The 15,717-nt window shown below is 39.9% G+C and overlaps 1 protein-coding gene and 1 long non-coding RNA gene across 2 annotated transcripts in view; both read left to right on the plus strand.

The window, feature by feature from the left end:
* GLG1 (golgi glycoprotein 1) overlaps positions 1-15,717 on the plus strand; it is a 164,671-nt gene that overhangs the window by 69,710 nt on the left and 79,244 nt on the right. The gene's annotated exons all lie outside the window — the stretch shown is intronic.
* LOC135228363 (uncharacterized) overlaps positions 1-15,717 on the plus strand; it is a 94,003-nt gene that overhangs the window by 69,263 nt on the left and 9,023 nt on the right. The window contains exon 2 of the long non-coding RNA XR_010318850.1: positions 12,413-12,486. This is a non-coding gene — a long non-coding RNA (uncharacterized LOC135228363). The remainder of the gene's footprint in view (positions 1-12,412; positions 12,487-15,717) is intronic.

Below are 15,717 nucleotides of genomic sequence, written 5' to 3' on the forward strand. Positions count from 1 at the left end.
TCACTGGAACTACTAAAAAGATTTCAGCACAGTATCAGGATATGAGATAAACATACAAAAATCAGTTGGGTTCCTCTACACCAACAAAGAGAACTTTGAAAAGGGAATCACCAAATCGATACTGTTCACGGTAGCCCCCAAGAAGATAAAGTACTTAGGAATAAATCTAACCAGAGACCTATACAAAGAAAACTACAAAACACTACTGTAAGAAACCAAAAGAGACCTAGATAAGTGGAAAAACATACCATGCTCATGGATAGGAAGACTCAACATTGTGAAAATGTCACTTCTACCCAAAGCAATCTACAGAAACAATGCAATCCCGATCCAGATTCCAATGGCACTTTTTAAGGAGATGGAGAAACAAATCACCAACTTCATATGGAAAGGGAAGAGGTCCCAGATAAAAGTAATTCATTATTAAAGAAGAAGAACAAAGTGGGAGACCTCACACTACCTGGTTTTAGAACCTATTATACTGCCACAGTAGTCAGAACAGCCTGGTGCTAGTACAACAACAGATAACGTAGACCAATGGAACAGAATTGAGAACCCAGACATACCAAATCACCTATGAGCAGCTGATATTTGACAAAGGCCCAAAGTCCATTAAATAGGCAAAAGACATTCTCATTAACAAATGATGCTGGCATAACTAGATATCCATCTGCAAAAAAATGAAACAGGACCCATACCTCACACCACACACAAAAACTAACTCAAAAAGGATCAAAGGCCTAAATATAAAATCTAGAACAATATAGATCATGGAAGGAAAAATAGGGATAATGCTGTTTTTATTGTTGTTGCGTGCCTTCCAGATGGTTCTAACTCATAGCAACCCCATGCAACAACAGAACAAAACACTGTCCAGTCCTGTGCCATCTTCACAACTGTTGCTGAGCTTGAACCAATTGTTGCAGCCACTGTGTCAGTCCATCTCGTTGAGGGTCTTCCTCTTTTTCGCTGACCCTCTACTTTACCAAGCATAATGTCCTTCTCTAGGGACTGATCCCCCCCGATAACATGTCCAAAATAGGTAAGACATAGTCTCACCATTCTTGCTTCTAAGGAGCATTCTGGCTGTACTTCTTCGAAAACAGATTTGTTCATTCTTCTGGCAGTCCGTGGTATATTCAATATTCTTCACCAACACCATAATTCAAAGGTGTCAATTCTTCTTCGGTCTTCCTTATTCATCCTCCAGCTTTCGCATGCATATGAGGCGATTGGAAACATCATGGCTTGGGTCAGGCGCACCTGAATCCTCAAGGTGACAACTTTGCTGTTCAACACTTTAAAGAGGTCTTTAGTAGCAGATTTCCCAATGCAATGCGTCTTTTGATTTCTTGACTACTGCTTTTGTGGGTGTTGATTATAGATCCAAGTAAAAGGAAATCTTGGATAACTTCAGTCTTTTCTCCATTTATCATGATGTTGTTTATTGGTCCAGTTGTGCAGATTTTTTTTTTCTTTATGTTGAGGTGTAATCCATACTGAAAGCTGTGGTCTTTGATCTTCATCAGTAAGTGCTTCAAGTCCTCTTCACTTTCAGCAAGCAAGGTTGTGTCATCTGCATAATGCAGGTCGTTAATGAGTCTTCCTCCAATCCTGATGCCCTGTTCTTCTTCATACAGTCCAGCTCCTTGGATTATTTGCTAAACATACAGATTCAATAGGTATGGTGAAAGGATACAACCCCGATGCACACCTTTCCTAATTTTAAGCCATGCAGTATCCCCTTGTTCTGTTCAAACAACTGCCTCTTGATCCATGTACAGGTTCCTCATGAGCACAATTAAGTGTTCCAGAATTCACATTGTTTGCAGTGTTATCTATAATTTGGTATGATCCACACAGTTGCATGCCTTTCCGTAATCAATAAAACAGAGGTAAACATCTTTCTGGTGTTCTCTGCTTTCAGCCAGGATCCATCTGACATCAGCAATTATATCCCTGGTGCCACGTCCTCTTCTGAATCCAGCTTGAATTTCTGCCAGTTCCCTGTTGATACACTGCTGCAGCCACTTTTTTTTCTTAATTTTATTGTGCTCTAAGTGAAAGTTTATAAATCAAGTCAGTCTCTCATACAAAACCTTGTATACACCTTGCTATATACTCCTAGTTGTTCTCCCCCTAATGAGACAGCACACTCCTGTCCACCCTGTATTTCCATGTCCATTCAGCCAGCCTCTGTGCCCCCTCAGCCTCCACATCTCTCCTCCAGACAGGAGTTGCACGCATAGTCCCATGTATCTACTTGATCCAAGAAGCTTACTCCTCACTGGTATCATTTTTTGTCTTACAGAACAGTCCAGTCCCTGTCTGAAGAGTTGGCTTTGGGAATGGTTCCTGTCTTGGGCTAACAGAAGGTCTAGGGAGCATGACTTCCAGGGTCCTTTTAGTCTCTGTCAGACCAGTAAGTCTGGTCTTTTTACGAGAATTTGAGGTCTGCATCCCACTGCTGTCCTGCTCCTTCAGGGATTCTCTGTTGTGACAACTGGCTGTCATCAGTTGTAGCCGGGTACCGTCTAGTTCTTCTGGTCTCAGGCTGATGTAGTGTCTGATTTATGTGGCCCATTCTGACTCTTGGGCTCATACTTACCTTGTGTCTTTGGTGTTCTTCATTCTCCTTTGCTCCGGGCGGGTTGAGACCAATTGTTGCATCTTAGATGGTCACTTGCTAGCATTTAAGACCCCAAAACCAAAAAAAAAAAAAAAAACCCAAACCCAGTGCCTTCGAGTTGATTCCGACTCACAGCGACCCTGTAGGACCGAGTAGAAGTGCCCCATAGAGTTTCCAAGGAGTGCCTGGTGGATTCGAACTGCCGACCTTTTGGTTAGCAGCCATAGCACGTAACCTCTATGCCACCACGGTTTCCATTTAAGACCCCAGACGCCCAAAATGGGATGCAGAATGTTTTCTTAATAGATTTTATTATGTCAGTTGACATAGATGTCCCTTGAAACTGCAGCCACTTTTGAATGATCTTCAGCAAAATTTTGCTTGCATGTGATATTAATGATATTGTTCGATTATTTCCGCATTCGGTTGGATCACCTTTCTTGGGAATAGGCATAAATATGGATCTCTTCCAGTCAGTTGGCCAGGTAGCTGTCTTCCAAATTTCCTGGCATACATGAGTGAGCACTTCCAGTGCTACATCCATTTGTTGAAACCTCTCAACTGGTATTCCATCAATTCCTAGAGCTTGTTTTTTGCCAATGCCTTCAGTGCAGTTTGGACTTCTTCCTTCAGTACCATCAGTTCCTGATCATGTGCTACCTGCTAAAACGGTTGAACATTGACCATCTTTTTGGTAGAGTGACTCTGTGTATTCCTTCCATCTTCTTTTGATGCTTCTTGCATCATTTAATATTTTCCCTGTAGAATCCTTCAGTATTTCAACTCGAGACTTGAATTTTTTTCTTCAGTTCTTTCAGCTTAAGAAATGCTGACCACTTTCTTCCCTTTTGGTTTTCTATCTCCAGGTTTGCACTTGTTATCATAATACTTTACTTTGCCTTTCCGAGCCGCCCTTTGAAATCTTCTGTTCAGCCCTTTTACTTCATCATTTTTTCCTTTTGCTTTAAGACAGTGTTCCACTGCTATTCATAAAGCTTTCACTGGCTAATTCTTTTCAGAAGTGGACCACCAGGTTCTTCTTCCTAGTCTCTCATAGTCTGGAGGCTCAACTGAAACCTGTCTCCATGGGTGACCCTGCTGGTATTTGAATATCAGTGGCATAGCTTCCAACATCATGGCAACACATAAACCCCCACAGTACGACAAACTGACAAACGCGTGGGAGCCCTAATAAATGGCATAAATAGGATACAAACCATAACTACAATGCACAGATACCAGAAGATAAACTAAATAACTGGGAGCTCCTAAAAAATCAAATACATATGCTCATCAAAAGAGTAAAAAGAGGACCTATAGACTGGGAAAAAAAATTCTGGCTATGATATATCTGATAAGGGTCTAATCTCTAAAATCTGCAAGATACTGCAACAGCTCAGCAACAAAAAGACAACCCAATTAAAAAATGGGCAAAGGATATGAACATACTTCACTAAAGAAGACATTCAGGCAGTTTTCGGACACATGAGGAAATACGATCATTAACCATTAGAGAAATGCAAATCAAAACTAAATGAGATACCATAAAACACAAAATAATAAATGTTGGTGAGGTTTTGGTGAGATTGGAACACTTATGCAGTGCTGATAGGAATATAGAATTGTACAACCATTTTAGAAAACTATTTGGCTTTTCCTTCAAAAGCTAGAAATAGAAGTATATGATCCAGCAGTCCCACTCCTAAGAATATATTCTAGGGAAATAAGAGCCATCACATGAATAGACATATGCACACCCATGTTCATTGCAGCATTGCTCACAATAGCAAAAAGATGGGAATAACCTCGGTGCCCATTAACAGACAAATGTATTAACAAATTATGGTGCTACACACAATGGAATACAACGATAAAGAACAATGATGAATCAGAAAAACAGCTCACAACATGAATGAATCTGGTGGACATTATGCTGAGTGAAGTTAGTCAATCACGAAAGGACAAATATTGTATGAGAACACTATTATAAGAACTCAAGGAAAGGTTTAAACACAGAAAAAAGAATTTTTTGATGGTCACAAGGGTGGGGAGGAGAGTTCACTAATTAGATAGTAGACAAGGAGCAACTTTTGGTGAAGGGAAGGACAACACACAATACAGGGGAAGTCAGCACAACTGGACCAAAGCAAAAGCTAAGAAGTTTCCTGGACACATCTAAACGCTTTGCAGGACAAAGTAGCTGGGGCTGGGGCCTGGGGACCATGTTTTCAGGGGACATCTAGGTCAATTGGTATAACAAAGATTATTAAAATGTTCTGCATCCCACTTTGGCAGTAGTGCCTGGAATCTTAAAAGCTTACAACTGGCAATCTAAGAAGCATCAGTTGGTCCTGTCCCACTTGAAGCAAAGGAGAATGAAGAAAACCAAAGACACAAGGAAAATACTAGCCCGAAGAGACTAAAGGGCATATGAACCAGAGACTCCACCAGTCTGAGACCAGAAGAACTGGATGGTGCCAGGCTAATATCAATGATGTCCTGACAGGGAACACAACAGAGAGTCCCAGACGGAGCAGGGGTGCGGGGGAAGCGTGGAGCAGAACTCAAATTCACATAAAAAGACCAGACTTAATGCTCTGACCGAGACTGGAGGAACCCCTGAAATTATGGCCCCTGGACACTGTGTTAACCCGGAGCTGAAGCCATTCCCAAAGCCCACTCTTCAGACAAAGATTAGACAGGAATAGAAAAAAAAAAAATAAAAAGTAATGCACATGAGGAGTGTGCTTCTTATTTCAGTCAGATACATGAGACCAAATGGGCAGCTTCTGTCCGGAGGCAGGATGAGAAGGCAAGAAGGGACAGGAACTGGTTGAATGAATACGGGAATCCAGGGTAGAAAAGGGGAGTGTGCTGTCACATTGTGGGGATTGCAGCTAATGTCACAAAACAATATGTGTATAAATTTTTGTATGAGAAATTAAAAAAAAAAAAAAAAATCAGAGGTCAAGCTCTTGGCTCCCAGCCCCCAAGACCAAGAGCCAACCACCAGAAAGAAAAAAAAAAGTTACCGTGCCTTGAGAACTTCAAGCTTGTGACTGGCATCGGTGGTCTTGGACAGATTCGGCAATCTGGAAGACTGCTCTTTAATTTGTGAGGCCTGACCTAGCCTAGCTCCAGCTGATTAGGGTTATAGCAAAAAGTGCTGCATGTGCTGCTGGTGTCAGAATAGAAGTGGAACAGAGAGGAACAAAATTTATAATTTATTTGGATTGATCTTTACAGGTGTCAGAGAGTTGGGATTTGACATTTTTCCTACACAAATCCCTGTTAGTATAAGATTTTTTCCACCATAATTTCCTAAATTGATTTTTTTCCTTATTCTAGTTTTAATGTAATTGAACTAAATTCAAGGGAAGTTGCCTTCCTGTAGCAAAGAATCTACATGTCTATAAACTTACTCCTAAAGGTGAGACTTAAAAAGAATGTTGCATTTTATTTCAGGGTTTTTTTTTTTTTTGAGGTTGAAGCAGTACAAAGTTAACACTCTTACAGAAGTGTATTATAAAAATTCTTTGCCCTCAAGTCAATTCCGACTCGTAGGGACCCTGTAGCACAGAGTAGAACTGGTCTATAGGGTTTCTAGGGCTATAAATCTTTGTGGAAGCAGACTGCTAGTCACATCTTTCTCCCACTAAGCAGCTAGCTGGTGGGTTTGAACTGCCCGCCTTTCAGTTAGCAGCCAAATGCTTAATCATTGCTCCATCGGGGCTTCTTATGTTATAAACCAAAACCAAACTAGTTGCTGTCGAGTCGATTCCAACTCATAGCGACCCTACAGGACAGAGTAGAACTGCCCCATAGAGTTTCCAAGGAGCACCTGGTGGATTCGAACTGCCAACCTTGTGGTTAGCAGCCCTAGCTCTTAACCACTACACCACCAGGGTTTCCTATGTTATTATGAATGAGATAAAACATGTAAAGCACCTAGCACTGTGCTCCGTATAAGCATATAATAAATGCCATCTAACATGGAAACCCTGGTGGTGCTGTGGTTAAGTGCTAGGGCTGCTAACCGCAGGGTTGGCAGTTCAAATCCGCCAGGCGCTCCTTGGAAACTCTATGGGGCATTTCTACTCCGTCCTGTAAGGTCTCTGTGAGTTGGAATTGACTCGAAAGCAGTGGGTTTGTTTTTTTTTTTAATAATAACAAATCTATAAATGGCATTTATTCAGTGCTTATACTGAGCACAGTGCTAGGTGCTTTACATGTTTTACCTCATTCATGCCTACATATAAAATAAATACTCTTGTTGTTCCCATTTATAGATAAGGAAATTTAGGCTTGAGGAAGTTAAACAGCTTGTCCAAGATCCCACAGCTAGTCACCAGAAGAGCTCAGGTTTGATCCCAAGTCTCTCTTTCCAAAGTCCCACAGACTATAATGAGTGCTTAGAAATACTTGGGAGGTCCTTTGTTTCCACTGTTGGAAGTGAGCATTCTTTACTAAAGAAGTAATGCATTTTTAAAACATTAACTTACTTCTGAAGTGTTTTAAGACAATAATAATGCTAAAAGGACCTGTAGCTGTTTTGCCTATTTCACTTCTCCCAAATACGCCTATAACAATATTTTCCCTTCCTCAAAAAGTTGGTTATCTGTTTTTGTGGACCCGTATTACATTTGCAACCAACTGGAGTCAAAATGTCTGGTTTTTTATTCACGTTCTCACCTGTTCTAACTCAAGTATGAAAAATTGTCATTTTGTTCAGGTCATAGAGTGATTGTTGGCTCAGCTACAGTACCATCAAAGGACCCTTCTGGTCCTTTGTGCTTTGCAGTTTGGTTTCAAAATAAATTAATTTTGCGATAGAAAATTACCACTTCAAAAGGCACAGATGGTATTTGGAGATTATAGATGCTTCTTGTAAAATATTGCATCTTTATTAATGTTTACATTAATATTTCCCAAAGTAATTGTTTAATTTCTACCATTTGAGCATTTATAGTTTGATATAGTGGTAATTAATAACATGTGATTAATAGTACCTTTTCTGCCAACTGAAAAATGGTGTTATCTAAGCAATAAGAAATGTGAGGACCTTTTGAAGGTTTTATCAGATTTTGATACATTATTGGTATTTGTAAACAACCCCAGAAAATTCAGTTTTTTAAGTATAGCAGTTAAGTTTTTTCCACTTCAGTCCTAGCCTCGTTCGTTGAGCTAGATCTTAAAGGATCAATTGGCATGGACTCAAATGAACTCCCCCAAATATTTCCAGACAATCTATTAATAAAGCAAAGCTAAATATATTAGAACTACAGTAGTAAAGGAGAGCATGATCTTGACAGGAGGAGGTCAAAAGCAGGATATCTAAATGGCTTTGAAGTTTGGAGTCAAGTGGTTTTAAAGGGTCTTTCAGGAGGAGATTGGGGCTGGACAAAGTTTGTGATATAATAGTTTAGAATTGGTGGACATAGCGAGGCAAGGATCTTGAAACAGTTCTTTATCCGCAAACTCTTGTTTGATAAGCATGCTGTTTGCTCACATGTAAAGACTCCCAAGCCCCCCACCCCAGTGCCTTCAAGTCCCCGGTAAATTGATCTGTAGGAATTCCCTTGACAGAAACAGCGAAGTTTACTTATTGATTTATAGTTTTATCTTTCTTTGGCAAAGATTTCTTGAAACAAACATGTCATATTTAACCTAAGTGATCTACAGTCTTATTTAAGTTGTACTGACAGAAATGGTCTCAGTTTTCCGTTCTCTCCACAGTCCTTCTTCAACCCAAGCTGGAGGATAGAACCTTATTATCTGGGTGCATGATCTACCTACTGTTTGAAGAGTGATTGCATATCTGGTTTCTGGTGGCAGTTATTTCATCCACTATGTACCTTAAGTTTTCCTGTTCTAATTATTGGATGATCATTTATTTGTTGGGCTTGATCCATCATTTAAGACTCAAATCGGGCATTCGAACTCTACAGTTCAAATAAGAGGGATTATGATCAGAGTTTGCGGTCCACTAAGCCAGGAGCCAAGTGTGCCCAATTAAAACAAGAGAACAGATCTCATCCACAATCCAAAGAGCCTGCAGAACCAGATATGGGGCTATTAGCTAAATTACACAATTTCATGATTTCTCTGCCTAGTTCCCATTTCAATCTCTGAACCATACCATGTAAGATTTTCCCAACTTTCTATGCCTGTTATAAAGTGTGTATGAAAAGATTGAGGACAGAAGAAAGCTGTCCATAATTCCCCTTAAGTGGTTAAGGTTTCAGATCTCAAACTAAGGCCCACTATTATTTTTTTAATTATGGTGAAACACTCATAACGTTAAATTTAACGTTTTAACCATTTTAATGTGTACAATTCAGTGCTGAGATCCACTTTTTCTTGAGTCAAATTATCTAACAGTCTCTTTTTCTGAGAGGGGAAAATAGTGGACCAGAATGGACCTGAGTGATATCAGGGACTATCCTGAAGACAAGCATCGGTTTACCAAGCTAATAAGCTCCTCTCCAGTTTGCTAGTGGTAGCCAGTTAGGCTTTCATGCCACAAATCCAATGCCAGTCATTAGGAGCTACCCAGTGACCTGTTCTAGACCAAAATATCCCTGTGGGGTTGCTAAATTTTAACATATAGTTTTGTTGCAGTTCGGAAATAGCTAGATGCCAGGTGGGAGAATATAAAGTGGAGACAACAAGTAGATGATAGGTTAGATCTGATAGGTAATCAGAAGATTAATCTACCTAGTAAGCCTTTTCAAAAGCTCTGTAAACATGAGACATGGGGACATTGGTGATTCAGTGGTAGAATTCTTACCTTCCATGTGGGAGACTGGGTTTGACTTCCTGCCAGTGCACCTTAAGCACAGCCACGACCCATCTGTCAGTGGAGGCTTTTTGTTGCTATCATGCTGAACAGGTTTCAGCGGAGCATTTAGACTGAGATGTACTAGGAAGAAAAGCCTGGCAATCTACCTCCAAAAATCAGCCACTGAAAACCCTATGGATCATAAGTCTGATCTGCAAGTGATCATGAGGATGGTGCAGGACCAGGTAGCATTTTGTTCAGTTGTGCATGGCATGCCATGAGGCAGGGACTGACTCAACGGCAGCTGACTGTAAACATGGGATGGGTATTAAATACATACCATCTGTTTCTGTCACAGTTTGGTTACAGACTTGCTCCTGAAAATGGTTTGAGTATTGTTTCAGTGGAGGCAGAAACCTCCTTTCCTAGGTATGAAATGATAGGAGGTTTTAGAATCAGGGTATATAGGAGAAACAATGAGAAGATAGGGTTTTCTCTTGGGTTTGTGTTTTATACTGGGGTGCTGGTTATATTTTTGTTTTTTGAAGGATTATATTTGTTTTACAGCAGTGTTTTCAAATCTCTTAAAACAATGGTAAGGGATGCTAGATTTTCCGAGTTTAGTTTTCTATACTTCATACAGATTTAGTTCCGAGACTTGAGATCATCTTAATTGCCCCTATTCTGTTGCCTGGAGGCTGTTGATTTTTTTTATTCAACCAGTACTTGACTGTGACTTTGAGCAAATGACTTTCCCATTCTAGACTTAAGCGGAGGGGCAGGGTGGTGCTGGCTGATTGGCGACACGGTTTTTGACTATGTTAATGGTGTTCTGTGGAGGTGCCTCAGGCTACCCTGGGAAGTTATGAAAACTATTTGCAGCTTTTCTACCACTTCTCAAGTTCATTTAATGGTCCTAAGGCACAAGATGTTCATCTTTCTCCACTCCAGCTTATCATTTCCCAGTACTCAAATGTGCTTGATCTCTCTCATCTAACCTAATTTTTGTCCTTCTGCTGGCACCTGCTTCAAAACTTGCTCATCCTTCAGAATTACACAATGTAGTGTTGTGTCTTAGTTTAGATGGAAGGCCAGTCCCTGAATCAAAGCAGCAGTAATTTAAACTGGGTTAGAAGCTTAGCCTAAGTTGCTTCGGCTTAGGATGGTTAAAGTAAACAGTGCACTAACTGGTCAGTATGGAGAAAATGGGGTATTTTTTTAGGTACCTGTGTTGGAAACCCTGGTGGGATACTGGTTAAGAGCCACGGCTGCTAACCAAAAGGTCTGCAGTTCGAATCCACCAGGCGCTCCTTGGAAACTTTGTGGGGCGGTTCTATTCTGTCCTATAGGGTCACTGTGAGTTGGAATCGACTCAATGGCAGTGGGGTTTTTTGGGTGTATGGGGCATGAGAAAGTATACTTAATTTCAGGAAATTTTTTCAAAATTACAAAACAGATATGCCTCAACTGGGTTAGTGGTATTGAGCTGCATTGCCAGAATCATTCCAGATTTACTGGATATAAACATTAATGATAGTACTAGATGTCTGGAAATTTTCTGTTTTCACCTAGCTTCCTACTTTGCATTTAGCTATAGAAACTAGTGTCCTCATAAATTTTTGCCTGTATTCAGTTGTCTCAAATCATCTGAGAAGGTAAATAAATAAATAAAGAGAATAAAGGGTACTATATCAAAATTGATATTCTGTTGGTTAGTCATACAGTGCCTTTCAAAGAATTGCCTTCACCTCCCTTTCAAAAACTGCTACATAAAATTTGGCCAAACTGGGAAAACTGGACCATGACGTGGGTAGTGTGTTTTTCTTAGAGTAGGACTTCCAATCTAGCACTCTAAGAGGGCCAGATTGCTACTTGCCGTCTCCCAGAGAATGTAGATATGCCATATTCCCTCCCCATCAACACCCCTTTGAAATAGGCTGTGGAATGGAAATAGAAAAGCATGGGCTAGGAAGAGTGTATCATTGAACCCCTTGTTGTCCCAACCATGAAGGTGTATTTGAAATATTTTCCAGGGTGTCTGCATATATCTCCTTAAGCTGGAATTATCTTTCATTGATTTTTGTTTATTTGAGGGTTTTGGGTTTTTTTTTTTAATATGTGGTACAAAATTCAAAAAGTACAAAAGGGAAATAGTGAAAATAAATAGTTTTATGTATCCTTTTGCAGATAATCTATACACATACAATCAAATATATATGCCATATATTTAAAATTTTTATTCTTTGTAGGAGCTCTGATCTCCTGGATAGCAGATGTTGCTTTTGGCATTTAACATGATTAGGTTATATACAGAGAATGAATGGCCAATGGGACCTTATATTTGCAAGGCCTTTTGCAATTTTGAAAGGCCTTTTGCATAACTTTTCTCATAATGCATATAATAGCCGTTGAGCTAGGTAAAACAGGGTTTATCTGTTTTACAGACATGAAATTTGAAGCGTAAAGAAATTATGTGACTTGATCAAAGTTGTTAGGTAACAAGCATGCAATGTAACTGGAACTAGAACTCAAGTCTTCTGGCTCCTAGTCCAGAATTCTTTCTACCTTGGTATGTTCAAGTATGTTACGCCTCAAACATGATGACATTGAGGGGATCTACTATACTGTGTCTGCTTTCGTGAACTATGAGAAATACTGTGAGTAGCTAATTTTAGAAGAAGTTGATGCTATATTTTGCTACTACCTCTGTAGCATGGCCTTTTGATGTTTTTCCTACAAGACAGTTGGTATATGTTAAACACTGTAGAATCAATTATAATGCTCTTGGTGCCCTTTTTTTTGTAACATGGACACCAAAACTGACTTTATCCAGTCAACTGGGCAGTGAAACAAGGCCTTTTATCCCTTTACAGCTATGTCCCTACCATGACTGGCAGCCAAGTTTATAGACCTGTCTAAGATTCTTTCCCTTGAGGCTGAAATAGAATCTGGCCAAGCATTTGGTAGAGTGCCTGACTTTGTTTCCTTTCCTCATAAATTAGGTGAAAATGCTCATCACCAGCACCAAATTGGATTCAAGATTTCTAAGTCATCTCCCAGGAAGTGAAAATATGTGGTGAGAGGAAACTCCCCTACGTTTTTTGCTGATAGTAGGCTCCTATTTGTTGTTAGGTGCCATTGAGTCAGTTTCAACTCACAGAGACCATATTTACAACAGAACGAAACACTGCCAGGTCCTGTACCATCCTCACAATCGTTGTTATGCTTGAGTCCATTGTTGCAGCTATTGTGTCAATCCATCTCATTGAAGGTCTTCCTCTTTTTCACTGACCCTCTACTTTACCAAGCACTATATCCTTCTCCAGGGACTGGTCCCTCCTGATAGCGTGTCCAAAGTAGGTGAGATATAGTCTCGACATGCTTGCTTCTAAGGAGCATTCTGGTTGTACTTCCTCCAAGACAGATTTGTTTGTTCTTTTGGCAGTCTGTGGTATATTCAGTATTCTTCGCCAACACCATAATTCAAAGGTGTCAGTTCTTCTTCAGTCTTCTTATTCATTGTCCAGCTTTCACATGCACATGAGGCAATGGAAAACACCATGGCTTGGGTCGGGTGCACACCTTAGTCTTCAAGGTGACATCTTTGCTTTTCAGCACTTAACAGAGGTCTTTTACAGCCAATTTGCCCAATGCAATGGGTCTTTTGATTTCTTGACTGTTGCTTCCATGGGCTTTGTCTGTGGATCCAAGTAAATGAAACCTTGACAACTGCAGTCTTTCTCCATTTATTATGATGTTGCTTATTGGTCCAGTTGTGAGGATTTTTGTATGTTGAAGTGTAATCCATACTGGAGGCTGTAGCCTTTGATTTTCATCAGTAAGGGCTTTAAGACTTCTTCACTTTCGGCAAGCAAGGTTGTGTCATCTGCATAACACAGGTTGTTAATTAGTCTTCCTCAGATCCTGATGCCCCATTCTTCTTTATGTAGTCCAGCTTCTCGAATTATATGCTCAGCATACAGATTGAATGAGTATGGTGAAAGGATACAACCCTGGTGCACTATGTCCTGATAGAAGTAACTGTACAGTATTTACCAGCTATTACCCCACAACTCATTGGGGGAGTATGTAAGTAATAAAAATAAATCACCACTCTGTACATGGAGTGTACACACATAACCTGTTAATTTGGAATATGGGAAACCATTATTGGATTAGTGTTGGGATTTTTATTAAAGCTTTGTAGTTATGCTGTCCCATAATATATTCATAAACAGAGAAAAGATTGAAGTTGTCAAGGATTTCGTTTTATTTGGATCCACAATCAACGCCCATGGAAGCAACAGTCAAGAAATCAAAAGACAAATTCCATTGGACAAATCTGCTGCAAAATACCTCTTTAAAGTGCTGAAAAGCAAAGATGTCACCTTGAAGACTAAGGTGCGCCTGACTCAAGCCACGGTGTTTTCAATCGCTTCATATACATACAAAAGCTGGACAATGAATAAGGAAGACTGAAGAAGAATTGAAGCCTTTGAATTATGATGATGATGAAGAATACTGAGTATACCATGGAATGCCAAAAGAACAAACAAATCTGTGCTGGAGGAAGTACAAACAGAATGCTCCTTAGAACAAAGAATGTCAAGACTGTGTCTCACCTACTTTGGGTGTGTTATCGGGAGGGACTAGTCGCTGGAGAAGGACATCGTGCTTGGTAAAGTAGAGGGTCAGTGAAAAAGAGGAAGACCCTCAACGAGTGGATTGACACAGTGGCTGCAACAATGGGCTCAAGCATAACAATGATTGTGAGGGTGGCACGGGACCGGTCATTGTTTCGTTCTGTTGTATATAGGGTTGCTATGAGTCGGAACTGACTCGGTGGCACCTAGCAACAGCAAGAACAGTCACCACAGGGTTCCTCACTTCTCACTCAAGCCTCTGCCCTCTGCACTGAACGTGCCTTTCTGGCTCCTTCCCACACCCTGGTGTTTTGCCCTGTATATCCCTTCATTCGTCTTCTTCATCATATACATGGCATCACATAACCTCCTTTTAAGGCTCAATTCGAATATGCCCTCCTCCACATAAAACTCTCTGATTTCTATTCTATCCTTCTATTTGTGGGGGTGGTGCTAATTTTTTCCATCTTTAAAATGTCAGGCACTTTTTTTTCCCTGTGTTATGGTTAGGTGTGGCTCATGCTTTAGCCACACTAATTTACTTGAGAACCATCATCTGCATCTCACACCTTTTTTGTTTGTTTGTTTTTTAATCTCCCACTGGACCCATACAGTAAATCTTTTTGAAAGGATGGTTGAATGAATGTTAAAGAATCATACAAAAGCACCACTTTTTTTTCAACCAGAATATTGTCAGAGGGCATATAACCTATGGATAAGCAGTACCTAGCAGCTATCCCTGGGTACAAATAGGAAAAATAATTTCAATCCACCTGTAGTCACCCGATCTTTGACAAAGGCCCACAGTCCATCAAATAGGGAAAAGACAGTACTTTCAACAAATGGTGCTGGAAAAACTGGATACCCATCTGCAAAAAAATGGAACAGGACCCATACCTCACACCATACACAAAAACTAATTCAAAATGGATCAAAGACCTAAATATAAAGCCAAAAACTATAAAGTTCATCGAAGAAAAAATAGGATCAATGCTACAGACCCTAATATATGGCATCAACAGGATACATACCATAACTAACAACACATAAACTCTAGAAGATATGCTAGATAACTGGAATCTTCTATAAATTAAACACTTAAGCTCATCAAAAAACTTCATGAAAGAGTAAAAAGAGCACCTACAGACTAGAAGAAAATTTTGGCTATTACAAATCTAACAAAGGTCTAATCTCTAAAATCTAAAGGAAAATCCAACACTTCTACAACAAAAAGACAAATAATCCAATTAAAAAATGAGCAAAGGAAATTAACTGACACTTCACCAAAGAAGATATTCAAGTGGCTGACAAACACATGAAGAAATGCTTTCCACTAGCCATTAGAGAAATGCAAATCAAAACCACAATGAGATACCATCTCACCCTGGACATTACTGGCATGAATCAAAAAAACAGAAAATAACAAATCTTGGAGAGGCTGCTGGTCAGAATGCAAAATGGTACAACCATTTTGGAAAATGATATGGTACTTTCTTAGAAAGCTAGAAATAGAAATACCATATGATCCAGCAATCCCACTCCTAAGAATAGATCCTAGAGAAATAAGAGCCATCACGCAAAAGATGTATGCACACCCAGGGTCATTGCAGCATTATTCACAATAGCAAAAAGATGGAAACAACCTAGATGTCCATTCAACAGAT

This window comes from Loxodonta africana, chromosome 21 (genome assembly GCF_030014295.1).
Source record: "Loxodonta africana isolate mLoxAfr1 chromosome 21, mLoxAfr1.hap2, whole genome shotgun sequence".
NCBI classification, from domain to species: domain Eukaryota; kingdom Metazoa; phylum Chordata; class Mammalia; order Proboscidea; family Elephantidae; genus Loxodonta; species Loxodonta africana.